General features: G+C 40.3%; 1 long non-coding RNA gene across 1 annotated transcript; it reads left to right on the top strand.

The window, feature by feature from the left end:
* Positions 1-3,818: 3,818 nt before the first annotated feature.
* Positions 3,819-5,705, top strand: LOC130168320 (uncharacterized). The gene is made up of 3 exons (XR_008827413.1): positions 3,819-3,904; positions 4,552-4,620; positions 5,643-5,705. It is a non-coding gene; the product is annotated as an uncharacterized LOC130168320 (long non-coding RNA).
* The last annotated feature ends 10,598 nt before the right edge of the window (positions 5,706-16,303 follow it).

Genomic DNA, 16,303 nt, shown 5'->3' with positions numbered 1-16,303 from the left:
ATTTCATTTTACAACTCAAAGTTGAACCAAAAACTACAATTTATTAATATTTCTTTCTGATTATTATATGCAGGTTATTCTCCCAATTGAACTCAAAATCATTACTTGTAAGGTAAATGTGTTGAAGTTCCATCAAGTACATGTCAAGCCCTCTGGGTACTCCTTATAAAGCTATTTGTATACTTACTGTAGCCTGAATGTTTGGTTGAATGGGGGTTAACGTGGATGTTAATGCACCAAAGTATCAATTATCTGGATATGGCCATAACAAAGTATCAAGAACTTGAATGTTTGACTATATGATTATAAATGAGGTGGTAAGTAAGGCATACAAGTATCAAAAACATGAATGTCTACATACCAAACTGTTAGTAACCTGGATATTAACTACTATACTATGATATTTTTGTGACTTAATAAACTATGACATTTTTATGACTTTCAATACTATTACTTTTTATTACTATAGTAAAATACTTTTATACCTCGCAAAACTGACATTTTTGTGACTATGACATACTATACTATTACATTTTACGACTCAATATACCATGACATTTTGATGACTTTTTATGCCTTACAAAACTACGAAATTTCCAATCCAATTTTATTTCTAAAGCACTTTTTAAAGACAACACAGTTGACCAAAGTGCTGCAACAATAACAATAAAAGACAAAAAGATACATAAAACACTAACAAAAAATCTCACATTAAAAGTATAAAAAGACATTAAACATGTAAAAACGACAGTTAAGCAATAAAAAGGCAACATATCACACTTTCGCACAAGCCGAGGAAAAGAGGTGCGTTTAAAGAAGAGATTTAAAAGCAAGCAGTGAAGAGGTATGCAAATGCCCGATCCCTTCTGAGTTCAGTCTAGTTTTCGGGAACACAGCAGCTGATCAGCAGATCTACACAGACCACGAAGGCACATATTTCTCGATAGTATAATTCATAACATATGAATACAAATATTGTAGCGTTTGGTGGCGGCACTTTGTGGCGTGTCCTCCTGTCAGAAAGCTCTATAGTCTGCAGATTCTAGCAGAATCTGACAGGCGCTGCGCAGGTACCGCGGCCAGGTAAGGTTAGATATCACGGCATCTTTCGGACTTCCTCTCACACGGGAAGTGCTCCTTCAAAATAAAACTAAACAGCGCTGGACGATGGTTTATCCTGTTTATCCTGTTCTGCCGGCCAGGACGGGTCAAGGTACGTTTTATTTGTTCACAAGAGATAAGAATACGATACGCGTTTCTTTCTCTCTCTCTCTCTTTCTTAATTGATTTTTAATTTCTTTATTTTATTTGCAGTTTTAACTTAAAAAACACACAACACAAAACTTTAATCTGACGGGTTACACACTACAACAGGAATGCCATGGTTACGGCCCGATTGAACATCACATCCGGCCCGTGGATTGATATAGGAGAGCTTTTTTTTTTTTTTAATTTAATGTTTTATTTTTTACAAAATGCCAAAAATGCGGAGCTGCCTGGTGTGACTTTGAGCACGGAGCGGGAGACAAACAGCGCAGTGAGCCCCCCTCCTCCCCTCGCGCGCGGACGATACAGCCTACCAGTGAAGGAGACATCGCCCATCCCTAAGCTTAAATTGCAGAGGTGGACAGTAACTAAATACATTTACTCACATTACTGTATCGAATACTTTTTTTGTGTATTTTGTATTTTTTAAGTACAATTTAAAATCGGTATTTTATATTTTACTTGAGTACGTTTTGACTCAAGTATTGTACTTAGTTACTTTATAAATCCTATCCGTTACTGAGTAAAAATAACAATTCAAGCTACAGGGGGAAAATACGCGCCAGAACCATAGACAGAAAACCAATGGCCAGAACCAACAGTGACAAATAATGATGTGATTAGCACTGGCGCGTGAACATAGTTGGCGCGCGCGGACAAGCTAGTGTAGCCCTTGCTAAAACGACTGATTTATTTTGATGATAAATATTCATAATTCATAAAAGTTCATTATGTATTGAAGCGGTAAAAAAATCATAAATATGGTTAAAATGCAGAGCAAGTTAAAAATGCAAAATAAGTGATCTGTTCAGTACAAGTTATGCCATTTCATAGTGTTTGTGAGATATGTATTATTACTTGTTTTGTGAGTTGTCAATCATTCATTTCTTTGACAGTATTGGCAGGTGTATAGCTCAAGTAACTCTGGCCAATCGTAAAACAGTCTGTAGGTGAGGGGGTGGGACATAGCGGGAAGTTTGATTGAGGTGAGCAGAGCGAGGTGAAGAGCGACACGAGTTACCTTGACCGAGTCCGTGCTGGAGTGATTTGGTGGACCAGAGTTTTTATTTTTGTGGGGAAACGACCAGTTTACCTGACGTGAAGAACTTTGTTACCATCCGCGAGGTAACTATGAGCATAAGAGTGTTTTTGAACTGTGATGAAGTTCTACAGTGTAAAACGGACCGTTAACGCTAACCGCGATTAGCCGTTAGCTTTAGCCTCGAGCCTGTGCGGTTAGCTTGCTCTCTGCTCTGTATAAACATGCTCGGTTAACTTGAGCTAAGGCTAAATCGGCATGAAGCAGCCTGTGGACTTGGAATTTAGCTTGTGAATTTAATTTAGGAGGAGAAGACGGATGTTTTGACGGCATTAAAGAGGGAAGCAAAGCTCCTGTGAACTAGGTAGGATCTGCATCCTTCTTGCTGTGTGTGTGAGCTGTGGATCGCGTCGGCCCGCTTGGACTGTGTGTGAGCTGCTGCTGCTGCGCCCTGGCGGTGATCTGTTCATCTCCTTTTCCCTACTAACTGTCGGGAGCTGTGAGTATTGGATATGCACGTGTCTTTTATTTTCTTCTGCTTGATAAAAGTGAAGCGGCCAGTTTGTTTTAGGCCACAACGCACCCAAGCTACGACACAGGCCTGCAACAGGGGGTTTCAATAACTGGTAGAGACCGTTGTGGACCAAGTGTGCGTGTGTGAGTGCGTGTGGGTCCATCATATTCCTGAATTTAATGTTTTGTTTCATTTTATGTGATGTTTGGACATAAGACACTGAATAACAGCTAAACGGGTACTATTTCTGTTGAATATTAACACTCTCACTAAACCCAAGGGATTTATGTAATTTTCTGTTATTTGTTTTGAGCGTAAAACATTACGACTAAAGAGTCTTTACATTTCAAGTTTTGGGATTGTGTGGTGTTTTATTTGGTTTAAAGCATAAAACAAAGGGAATATCATAAGAATAACCCAGGCCCCCCCATATGTACATAGGCGGGTGTTACAATAGAGAAGTGGTCACGAAGTCTTTAGTCTCCCCTCACACCCCACACAAAGAAAGTAACTAAGTAACTTTTACTTAAAGTACATTTCAAATGAACTACTTTTTACTTTTACTTGAGTAATATTTCATCAAAGTATTGGTACTTTTACTTGAGTACAATATTTTTTTTACTTTTTCCACCTCTGTTAAATTGCTTGCACAAAACTTTTGATCAGCACTCAGCATTTGTTTATTGTTGTTGTTAATTTAAACTAGTATGCACAAAGAGCGTGAGGGGGCGGGCGAGAGAGAGAGAGAGAGAGGGGTCATGGTCAGAAATGTGTCAACATGTTTTTTTGTTGAAGTTATAGTTAAAGGTGGTGTTTTATTGGACTACATTATATCAGAGAGCTGTTCATATTTTTGCTCTGCCGAATTACATAGATGAGGTGGTCAGAATATAAGGAACACCTCTGAATATAATCCAGTCCAGTATGACATTATCTGTAAGCATGACCTCAGTGCTAATACACAGGATTAACACCTTTTCTCACTATAGGTTTCATATCAGACTGTACAGGGGGAGGTTCTGACCCCTCGTCCTCCAACAAGAGATGTGACTCCTGCAGTGAGGATGGCAGTTCAGATATAGAGGGTGAGTTAAATGGCCTTTATTATCAAATTTAATTTTACAATGAAAGATGAAAGTTTGTATAATTCCTGCTGTTGGTTGAAGTACAGGACTGGTTGTTTTTTTATACTTGAACCCATCAGTTACAAGTCAAGTATATATTACAAGACTGCCTACCATTTCAAGGATGTTCACTCATCATTTCATTAAGCTTAACATGTGACATTGTGGATTAGGACGCACAAGCACACTTGACAAACAAGATCCGTTTATTAAAAATTGAGATTATTTTGTCAGCAGGCAAAAAGTAGGGCGCTGGCAAAAAAAGTGAGTGGAGGGAAACCAGAGGGGTTGAGGAAGGCAGGCCACAGACTGGAAAACTGACAAAGGTCAACATCATACGTTTAGACAGACAGACAGGTCACAAGACTTAAATGTCATACTATATAATCATACAAGGAGTAGGTGCTCAGACAGGTGGAGGGTTAGATGATTGGTGAAATTTACACAAAGAACACAACGGGGACAACTAGGAGAGAAAAGGCAGGGTCAACAGATGTTAGTGGACAGGAAGAAAAATGAACAGATAATGATTGTGAGAATTAATCAACTTTTATTGAGATGAGTGCGGATGACATGTTCCTTTTTGTTTGCTTGTTTTTCATTTGAAGGCTCTGACCTCTCATCCCCCAAAAAGAGACCTGACCCCATCAGTGAGGATGGGAATGCAGCTATAGAGGGTGAGTTAAATGGTGTTTATTATGACTACAGGTCTTTTGGTCCATGAGCTTTCCTGAATATATGTTTTTTGATGTTTTATGAGGCCTAGAAGGTATTAAAATAAATATAGACCGCTGTGGTCAGCTGTGGCCATAGTAATTATTATAATGTTTCTATTGCGTAGTATTTGCACGTCTATTTTTTTCATTTATTGTTTTCATTTAACATTAGGCCTAAATTTTTATATGTGGACCTGGCGACAGCGCAAGAGCGACTTTCTCAGGACCTTAGCGAGGGAGAAGCTGATGGTTTAGTGATGAGGAAAGTCACTGTCGGATGGCACATCTGTCAGCATGTCCGCTCATGATGCAGCCACTTTGCAAACATTATTTAGTGAGAACAAACTAGACCTTGATTTTGTAAATAGTTGGCTTGTAGCTTATAAACAGTAAGCAACATCTAGAATCACCCTCATTTATGGTGAATAAAGAATTATAATGCAGTCTAATAAATCTCAACTGTCTAGTCCAGTACACATGCCACACCGGTCTCTGTGAGAGCTCGTAGGCTAGGTCACATCCAGGTGGAACGATTGGAAAAAAAAAACAAACTCCAACACGACATTATATGAAGCAGCAGAGGTTCTGACATTTATTTTTCCACTTAAAGAACTGCTTGTAAACCTAAACAATGTAAATACATGTGAGGGTCTGGGAGACCGTTGTGGCGGCTTTAGGGCGTGCTACAATGCTGGCGGGCCGAGTGTTGAGCCCCGTTCACACTGCTCAAAAACCCTGCTAAGACCCTCTAACATCAGGCTGTTGTCAGCAATGGAAAATGGTTCCACTGGCATTCACACCTGCGTCAATTAACTCTGCAGTAGTTACAGGATTCAATGGCTGAGATGTCTTTCAGTGCACAAACTGAAGGACATGTGAAGGATTTTACTGTCAGCACTTACTACACATGAACCCTGAGTATGAATCTTACCTGAGATTTGACTAACAGGTGCTAATGTTTGTCTGTTACTGTTGTGGAGAAGGGTCCAGAGGCCATGAGGCCCTCACAGAAGAGGAAGGAAAGAGGATAAGAGAGCAAGACTACGGAGGCACTGGGTGAGTTCTTTACAACTGCTCAAGAAGCTTATATCTAAAAGCTAGTTTTATAATCATGATTCAACCAATATTCTCATATTTAAACAGTGCTCCATATTTCTGTGCAGCAATAATGGGTTTGTCTGACTATTCAGTGGTGCTAAAGTAGGAAGGACAGAAAATTATATAAGAATAAATAAATAAATAGATGAATAAATTCTGGAATAGTGGAACAGTTCACATGTTAGAGTTAGGACGTGGGTAAGGACCCCGACTCCCGTAGGAGAGCGGAGGTGCACGGTCCTTCCCCCAATTCACCCCATCACCCTGATCCCAGGTACGCTGACGGCGGCCCTCTCGCCTTTTGCCGTAGCGTACCACGGTCCACCCACTTTGCCAGCCACTCATCTTTGAGTGGTCTGTGCTGTTTTTAATTATTTCTTTTAAAAGGCTTTGTTATATATTTAATTATAAATCAAAAGAATATGAATTTTTTAACTTATTTTAATAATCCAATTTGTTTTTAATCAAATGAAAATATATTGAAAAAAATATTCATTTAAATAACCAAATCAAAATGTGTGCCTATGAGGCAACGTTTCGACCTTTTTAAAGGTCTTCTTCAGGCATAGGCACACTAAAAAAAACAAGACAAGCGGCTTCTTTGGCTGTCAAGCTGTGTCTGCTGCTGGTCAGAGCAAGAATGAGAGGCAGCTCTCTCTGCCCTTCTATTTATACCCTCCCACTTTTTTTCTTTTTTTTCTCTATTTTCTCTCTTAAGTTTCACTTTCCAGAATCCGTACGTAGGCTTTAACCCTTTGTTTGTCCATCAGTATTTTGAATTTTTTACTACCTAAAAAACAATTTTCTCTTATATATCCCTTTTGATCTGATAATGTAAATTAATAATCCCTGTTTTTAGCCTAATATTATTTAATTAATTAATTAATTAAATTAAAATGTTTTTAAACTTTTTATCCCTTTTTAGTCCTTTCCTCACCTAACAATATGATATTCTGAATTAAATGTATGTTTTTTCTATCATTACCAATTTCAAATATTTAGCCTAATATTAATTTATTCCAAATGCTTTAACTTTTTTAATCTTCTTTTAATAAAATATATATATATATATTTTTTTTAGTCATAAAGTCTTGCTTTTATTATAGTGTATGGTAAATGAAGTTTATTTTATTTTTTATTTTATTTTTATCAGGGAGAAACATAGAAAGTCATTTCAGCACCATTACACACATACAGAGCTAAACAAAAACATGTGTGTGGACAATTGTGCTAACATATTCTCCAAGCTATTACTCTCCCTTTCATTTTACCATGTATAAAATAGGAACAATTGAACAAAGAAAGTCACATTTACTCAGTTTTCCATCAAAATTAAACTGGTACTTCAAGCCATGTAATAGAGATATTTAAAGCAGTTCAGGTCTCCGTGACTTTATATATCTGATCCATTTTGACCACCCACTCTTAAACTTCTCCGACTGCAATTTTAGAGCGAATGTCAGTCTCTTCATGATGTAGATTTCGTGAACAGTCCCTTGCCAGTCTTCCAGTGTCGGTGTGTTGGGTTGTAGCCATTTCCTTGTTATAGCTTTCTTTGCTCCAATCAATAATATCTTCATTAGATATGTGTCTGCTATTGATTGCATATGTATTACTGTGGTACAAAAATACATTGAGCAGACATCAAATTGTATAGTCATTTGAAACATATATTCCAGACAATCAAGAATGTCATGTCAGAAAGGTGAAAGTTTTGGACAACCCCAAAATAGATGATAATGGTTGGCCACATCTGCACCACACACCCTCCAACAACTTGTTCCATTACCTTGGTGTCTCTTCTGGGCAGGTGTTATAAAAAATCTCACAATGTCTTTCCATCCAAACTCTCGCCAGTTGTGTGAAGTTGTGGTTTTCCATTGTAATTTACAAATGTTTTCCCATTCATCACCAGTTATGACCAAATCTCCCTCCCTTTCCCATTTACATTTAATATGCAGGCTGTTCGAATTCGGGGAGTTTTGGAGACCTTTGTATAGTCTAGATATTAATTTCTTTCCACTCCCAGATTTGTAAATTGAAACGAAAACCTTCAGGATATCACTGCCCTGGTCCTCTGTCAAAATTGTATGTAATCGATTAGGGTTAGGGTTAGGATTAGAAAATAAAGGATTGCGCCAACGCGAAGCGGTGGTGCAATCTGTGCACACTCCATCCAGTCCCATGCAGTCCCCCTCTTAGCTCTCATTAAGTCCCTGTGGGAATCTAGTGCCCAATTTGCTGATCCAGGTTCTCTCTGTCCTCTGTCTCTGGGTTGTTGTCCAATTTGGATTGCATTGGAGGACAGAGGCCTGTACTGAGTGCCAGCCATGTTGTATGAAATGTTTAACCAGCTGAGTGTGGATGTCTTTCCTTTTCAAAATATTGTATCTATGTTGTGTGAATCTAATTCGGATTGTGTTTCCCGTCTCACCAACATATTGTAACCCACATTGTTTACAAATTATAATATATACACAATTTTTGGATGAAATATTTCCCTCATTCTCTATTTTATATACATTTTTATTCTGTTTGTTAGACACCCATACTTGCTGTTTAAAGAATTCAGTATTACCCTTTAATTTAGACTCAATTAATGGTTTAATTTTGGCTTTCACCAGGTAATCCTTTAAATTTTTGTTTTTTCTGAATGCAGCAATGATCCTGTGGCTGCAGAGGAGCTCCCTTCCTCTCATGGAGTCTTCAAAGTTGTTCCTGATCTCTCTGACCAGCTTCACCGTGGATGCAGAGTAAGTGACAATAAAAGGAATCATAGAGGACACAATATGGGGCTTACTTTGGAGGAACTTTTTGAAAGAGTTTCTTAGGAAGGTCCTGGAGTACCCCCTGCGGGCCAGAGCAGAGAAGAGCACCCTAGTGGCCTGTTTAAAATCCTCATTTTGGGTGCAGATCCTATGGAAGCGTAATAATTGAGATTTGATTAGACCTGCAAAAGTGTGTTTGGGGTGAAAGCTGGTCTTATGGAGCAAAGCATGCGTATCCGTCTCTTTAAAGAAAACCTTAATATCCAGTCTATTGGTCTCATTAAATTTGAGTCCTTTAAATGTTGTTGTGTCCAGGAAGTCGATCGAATTGTGATTTAAAGTGTATTTTAATTTAATAGACGGATTAAAATTATTAAGAGTGTTCAGGAAAAACTTAAAATCATCCTCTGAATGTGTCCATACTCCCCAGATGTCGTCTAAATATCTATAATAATGAATGGGTCTTTTTTCACACTGTTGTAGGGCCCCTGTTTCCCAATCAGCCATAAAAATATTGGCATATGCGGGCGCAAATTTCTTGCCCATTGCTTTGACCTTAATTTGCAAAAAATACTTACCATTGAATTCAAAATCATTTTTTGTTAAATTAATCTCTAATAATTGTAATAATTCTTTATCCGGTCTTTTTTTATCATAATGTTTAGAAAAAATGTTCTTCACTGATTGAATGCCCTCTCTTATGTCTATATTTGTATAAAGACTATCAATATCGATAGTAAACAGGATCGAATCTGCCGGAATATGTAACTTTTTAATCTTATCTATAAAATCATATGTGTCTTTAATATAGCTGGTGTGTGTAGTGGACAGGGGATTCAGATAAAAGTCCAGGAACTCTGCTGTCCTGTAGGTCTCACTGCTACAATCAGACACTATAGGTCTACCAGGGGGGATTTCAAACGGCTTGCTCCACTTAGCAGGGTCCTTATGTATCTTAGGCAACATGTAAAAACGTCTAGGTCTGGGTTCTGAATCACCGATCAAGTAGTTCTTTTGCTTCCAATTAATACATTTTTTCTCCTGTAATTTATTAATAATTTGGTGTACAATGGGTATGGTGTCCAGAAAAATTGGATTTTCTAATTTAGAATAATACTTTGTATCATTTAATTGTCTGTATCCTTCCCATAAATATTGCTCCCGTTCCATAACTACCACAACACTGCCTTTATCGGCCGGTTTAATAATAATGTCTTTATTTTTCATTAACTCCTTAAGTGCTGAGTTTTCTACCTTTGTCAGATTAGATTTCACCTGCTGGATTTTAAAATGACGGTCATAATAATTTGTATCTTTTTTAATTAAGTCTACAATTTGGGGGGGTAGTTGTGCATCGGGAGGGGCCCAATGAGATGTGGGAGTGAAGGGTTGTGGTGTTAAATCACCTTTATCACCATAGAAAGCTGCCAATTTTAATCTTCTATGGTAATTTTGTAGGTCGAATCTAGACTGTTGCCTAATATTTTCACTCTTATGACCTAAAGTGGGGATGAAAGTAAGGCCTCTATTAAGTAGAGCAAGCTGAGGGGTGGACAGTTGTATTTTATTAGATAAAACCTTCACATTTCTGTACCCCTCCTGAGGTGGCAGGCTTGTGGGGACCCTCGGTTTAAATGCTTACCCCAGTGATCCAGCATGGAAACTGCTGTCTGCCTCGTCCAGTGTACTCCATCTCTCTCTGTGCTGAACGCTGTGTCTGGGAGCTTGGGGATGAACTCACAGTTTTCAACAATGTATTTATTTATTGCATTTAGGTTGAAACGTTCCTGCTGAGGGAGAGATGGAGAATAATTAATGGCTGGCACCATCACACGTGCCAGCGGGAAGCGCTGCTTTATCGCCCTCAAGGCCGCCTGCAGCTGCTTTGTCGCTGTCATCCGGGCTTTCTGAGCCCTGTGATTCAGCCCAAAGGCCAGGATGATCTTCCCTGGCTGTGTGGAGCAGGTTGCCTTGGCGAGGATGGCCGCAGCGTGGTGGAAGTTGGCTCCTGGAAAGCTGTCCACCTGTAGATCCTCATCCTGGAAGGGTGGACACCTGGCGAGGTTGGAGTCCCCCACGATCAGGTACTTCCTCCTGATGTTGAGTGCCCAGTCCTTCAACTTCCTGGTCGTGTGGATGTGACGGGTTGGTCTCCGGACGGGCGTGGTGGATGAGGGTGGTGTTGGCGTTGCTTCCCGGTCAGCCAGCATCCCCTGTCTGTTGGCTGCTGGCTGTGGTGTCACCACAGGAGATTTGGGTGGCATGGAGGGTGTGACTGTGTGGCTGGCCATGTGATTTTGCCCCCCTGTGCCCTGGGACGTGATCACCTCCTCCCCGAGTCTCACACACGGGTTACCAGGATGGGCAACGAGAGGAGTCAGGACCACCACTGGGTCGAGGGGGACAGATGGGGGTGAGTGTGGGTTGCTGCTGGCTCTGGCCCTCTTCCGTCTCTGTCGTTTGGGGCTCGCCGCTGTCACCTGCTCTGTCTCCCCTGCAGGTGGAAGGGAGGCCGAGAATACCACCACAGGCTGAGGAGGAGCAGGAGGAGAGGGAGGAGGGAGAAGAAGAAGAGGAGGAGGAGTCGGGGGGGCAGGACGTGCCGCTGTGAGGACAGGGCAGGGAAGGGGAGGGGGGAGAAGGGAGAGAAGAGTGGAGAGAGGGCTGTCTCCCTCCTGTGATGACTGGCTGCCCTGTTCATCATCCCCCCCCCGATGTGGTGTCATGGCGACCGAGGCTCCAGCCCTGGTGAGTGCCGCTGCCGGTTTTCGAGGGGCTACTCTTAAAGCCCTCGTAAAAGGGAGGGGCGCTGTTGATGATGCGGGGGAGGGGGAGGGGGGGGGCGAGGGAATCCCCGGTATTCTGGCGGTCGGAGGGGGTGCTGCTGGGGTTCCCTGACTCTCAGGAGGCGGACCACCGCCCTCCTGTGTTCCAACTGCGGTGCGTTCCGCCGCCTGCCAGTCTGCCAGGTGGGCCAGAATGACGGCCTCCGCCTGCTGCAGGGTCTCTGCACTGAGCCTCTGACCCAGATTCCTCCTCGCCCAAGCGGAGGCAATCTGAAAAGGACCCCTCCAGTCCTGATTTTCAAATCTGGCCAGCCTATTGATTTCGGCCTCCAGCATGTCCATATAATGGTCTCTAAAAACTAGGAGGGTGGTGTGTTCCCAGTTCTTAGCGTTTCCCACCAGCAGCAGGCTGGTGGTGTCATTTGGGGAGGCAGGTTTAATAAAGCCACCCAGAGTGGCGGTCATACGGCCGATGGTCGGGGGTGGTTCTTCCGCCGACACGTTTTTTAGGTGGTGGGTCGCTTTGATAATGTTATGGATGATCCGGACCTTTGTATTAAAGTCCGGATCATCCGACTGTACCTTATGGGGGGGCTGGGTGGGTCTGTAAGGCCCCTGTCGCTGTGGCTGTGGACGGCGGTAGCCGTCCCTGGTTCGCTGTCCAGGTCCATAGCGAACCTCGCGAGCGTCCACTCCCGAGCGTAGTGGACGTGGCGGTCCCGCTGGTGTCCGCCGGTGCCGGTCCGCTGCTCATGAGCGCGATGAGCGCTGTGATTTCGCCATGGCGTTCTGGCCGCGGTGGATCGCTTGCGCCGTAGCGATCCATCATAGCCATCCCGTCTGGAACGGCCATTCCTCGTCACGGAGGCGTAGCTCCGTGGTCGGTCCCCATAGCCGCGAAGGGAGCCGGAGCGCTGGCGTGCTCTGACCCCCGAGCGCGGCTGCTTGCGTCCGCGTCGGACCGTCGTCCAGCCGTCGTCTGTTTCACCGTGGTGCATCTCCGTGTGTTTTTTTAAAAAAAAATGAAAAATGGAGGAAATAAAAGCTAATCTAACAAAAACGGACCTCCGGATGAGGCCAAAAAAAACTAAAAAAAGTTCTAAGGCTTTTATTTTGAAAAAGGAGGGAGAGGGATTTCCTTTTTTCACACAAAAACACGTTTATTTTCACAGAAAATATAACACAAAAACACACATTAACACACTGCAACGTTTCGGTCGCTAATCGGACCTTCTTCAGGCAAATACAAACTTTTATTTGCACGGCGATCGGTGACAGACCCCTCGGTAGGATGCTGTCAACCGTAGCTGTCACCGGCTAGCACGAGAAGACCAAACAAGTTTAAAACCCCCGCGGTCCGCCCAAGAGGGGCGGGGGCGGAAGTGGGGAGCTCACCCTCTCCCCCTCTGCCGCCCCCTCTGGCCAGCCGGTCGCCACCCCACTGCTCTCTACCGCGGCGCACCGATCTCTTAAACAGAGAGACGGTCTTTCACACTCGGATGTCCGCCATCATGAACTCCGAACATAAACATACATGTGCATAACTGAACATCCAACACAGAAAAAGAAAACAAATTGTTTTTGTTCCATTTACATTAATTGTTTTTAACGAAAAAAAAGGTTACATGAATCCAAAACAACATATCCGTTTCCGTTTCTATATACATCACTTCCTGTTTTTAATATCTTTATTTACACATGAAATCCTCTTCTTTTTTCACCTTTTGTCCACCCCTTTGTATTTTTAATTCATCCGTATGTTATGAGAACTCAAATGAATGTATTTATATATTTTTATTTATTTATTAACCTGTTTTTAATCCATCTGTATACAATAGTATTTATTACTTATGCTATTTCTTTATTGAATATTTATGTGATGATAATATGTATATTTATTTATTTATTTATTTATTTATTTATTTATTTATTTATTTATTTATTTATTTATTTATTTATTCCTTACTTCAAAGTTCTGTACAGTAAACCCCCCTGGGTTTTGATTGTTTCTCTATTTATATATTTATTATTATTAGATACTATGGTATCAGTTACTAAGTAACTGTATTCATTATTTTTATATATATATATAGAGAGAAATATACATGTATACACACATATATATCTACATCTCCATATATCTCTCTCACCATAATCTCACACATATTGTTATATTATTTATTTATTATTAAACTAAAAGGTAAATTATTTCTAATGTTCACACTAGATCACCCTCTGTTTTTGGTTTCATTTTTAAAAAAAAGAAAAAAAAAAAAAGAAAAAGAGAAGAAAGAACACGAGGAAAAAAAAAAAATATAACCTGTGCTATTTATCAACAAAATCCTGTTCCTGAATCCTCTGACTTTGTGTCTTTATTGACATCCTCGTCTTTAAAATATGTACATTTAGGGTTAGGGTTAGGTTAACAGAGTTTTGCCACCTATCGTACCCCCTACCATACTCGTTAGGGTTAGGGTTAGGGTTGGGGTTAGGGTTAGGGTTAGGGTTAGGGTTAGGGTTAGGGTTAGGGTGTGGAAAGTACTCCCTCCGGTACGGATGGGAGGGTGCACTGGCCTTCCACCCGGTCGGCCTCCGGTAACTCCAGTCCCAGGAAGATGGCTGATGGTTCTGGCGACGGCGTCTGCCGTACCGAACCGTGGTCCAGTCATCCATTCTTTTTCGTTGTTTTTGGTTGATTTTTTGTTGTTTTTTATAAAAAAGGTAAAAAATGATGATTAAACTTCTTCTTAAATTAAAAATGTTTATTTTTCAGTAAAAAACAAAATACAAAGTCAAAAATAAATTATCAAATAAAAGATTTACAAAGAAAATATGGTGTGCTGCGGCAACGTTTCGACCTTTAAAAGGTCTTCCTCAGGCCATGCACACCTAGCTAAAATAACTAACAATTCTCTTTTCTCTTTCCTTTGCAGAGATGTTGCCTCTTCGAATGTCAAAAGGAAAGTGAGCTCCTGCTCCCTCCCTCCCTTTCTTTTATAGCCTTACTGGATCCCGCCCACTTTCGTCTCACCTTTCGAAACGTTTCGAAACGTAGGAACCATTGAAAATCCCCTTATTAACTATATACACTTGCATTTTTATATGAAATTAACTTAGAAAAATGAAATAAATGACAGCATTATGTTTTAACATACATTACAGTAATACAGTATTTTTTTTAAACATTTTTGAACACATAAACATCATATAAACTTATTGAAACTTTTTACAATTGTGTTTAAATGAAACTTAACTTAAAACTGTCCCATTAATAATTAAATATATTTATTTGTACACCAGAAACAAGGAAATTCTTGGTAATTATCTTTAAGTGTACAAAAATTAATTTTTATTTTTATTTTTCATAAAAGGTAAGTATAAACTTAAAATTAGGATTAAGAATGATAAAATATAGAGGTTCCGGTTTGGTAAGTGGTTAGGGTTAGGAAAAAGGTAAGTATATACAATAAAGTTATGGTTAGGGTTAGGAAAATGGTAAGTATATAAATTATGGTTAAGATTAGGGTTAGGAAAAGGTAAGGGTTAGGGTTAGGGTTAGGGTTAGGGTTAGGGTTAGGGTTAGGTTAACAGAGTTTTGCCACCTATCGTACCCCCTACCATACTCGTTAGGGTTAGGGTTAGGGTTGGGGTTAGGGTTAGGGTTAGGGTTAGGGTTAGGGTTAGGGTTAGGGTTAGGGTGTGGAAAGTACTCCCTCCGGTACGGATGGGAGGGTGCACTGGCCTTCCACCCGGTCGGCCTCCGGTAACTCCAGTCCCAGGAAGATGGCTGATGGTTCTGGCGACGGCGTCTGCCGTACCGAACCGTGGTCCAGTCATCCATTCTTTTTCGTTGTTTTTGGTTGATTTTTTGTTGTTTTTTATAAAAAAGGTAAAAAATGATGATTAAACTTCTTCTTAAATTAAAAATGTTTATTTTTCAGTAAAAAACAAAATACAAAGTCAAAAATAAATTATCAAATAAAAGATTTACAAAGAAAATATGGTGTGCTGCGGCAACGTTTCGACCTTTAAAAGGTCTTCCTCAGGCCATGCACACCTAGCTAAAATAACTAACAATTCTCTTTTCTCTTTCCTTTGCAGAGATGTTGCCTCTTCGAATGTCAAAAGGAAAGTGAGCTCCTGCTCCCTCCCTCCCTTTCTTTTATAGCCTTACTGGATCCCGCCCACTTTCGTCTCACCTTTCGAAACGTTTCGAAACGTAGGAACCATTGAAAATCCCCTTATTAACTATATACACTTGCATTTTTATATGAAATTAACTTAGAAAAATGAAATAAATGACAGCATTATGTTTTAACATACATTACAGTAATACAGTATTTTTTTTAAACATTTTTGAACACATAAACATCATATAAACTTATTGAAACTTTTTACAATTGTGTTTAAATGAAACTTAACTTAAAACTGTCCCATTAATAATTAAATATATTTATTTGTACACCAGAAACAAGGAAATTCTTGGTAATTATCTTTAAGTGTACAAAAATTAATTTTTATTTTTATTTTTCATAAAAGGTAAGTATAAACTTAAAATTAGGATTAAGAATGATAAAATATAGAGGTTCCGGTTTGGTAAGTGGTTAGGGTTAGGAAAAAGGTAAGTATATACAATAAAGTTATGGTTAGGGTTAGGAAAATGGTAAGTATATAAATTATGGTTAAGATTAGGGTTAGGAAAAGGTTAGGGTTAGGGTTAGGGTTAGGGTTAGGGTTGGGGTTGGGGTTGGGGTTCTGGGTTTTATGTTCAAATACTTTGCACTGGCCTACTGATCTACAGGGTGGATGGTGGAATGGGAAGCGGAGTGGTCCTTCCCACCGGGGACCAGGGTTCGATCCCCAGGCAGAGCACCGGGCAGAAGGAAGAGAGGGACCTGCTGAAACCAAACTTACCAAGAGGCACGGGCCCAGCAAATAAACGAACATAATAAAAGCAGTTTGGAAATAAATAGATTAATAAAAAGTTGTTGT

Source organism: Seriola aureovittata, chromosome 4, assembly GCF_021018895.1.
Source record: "Seriola aureovittata isolate HTS-2021-v1 ecotype China chromosome 4, ASM2101889v1, whole genome shotgun sequence".
NCBI lineage: Eukaryota > Metazoa > Chordata > Actinopteri > Carangiformes > Carangidae > Seriola > Seriola aureovittata.
Note: the sequence above shows the minus strand (reverse complement) of the source record. Positions and strands in the feature narration are given on the sequence as shown.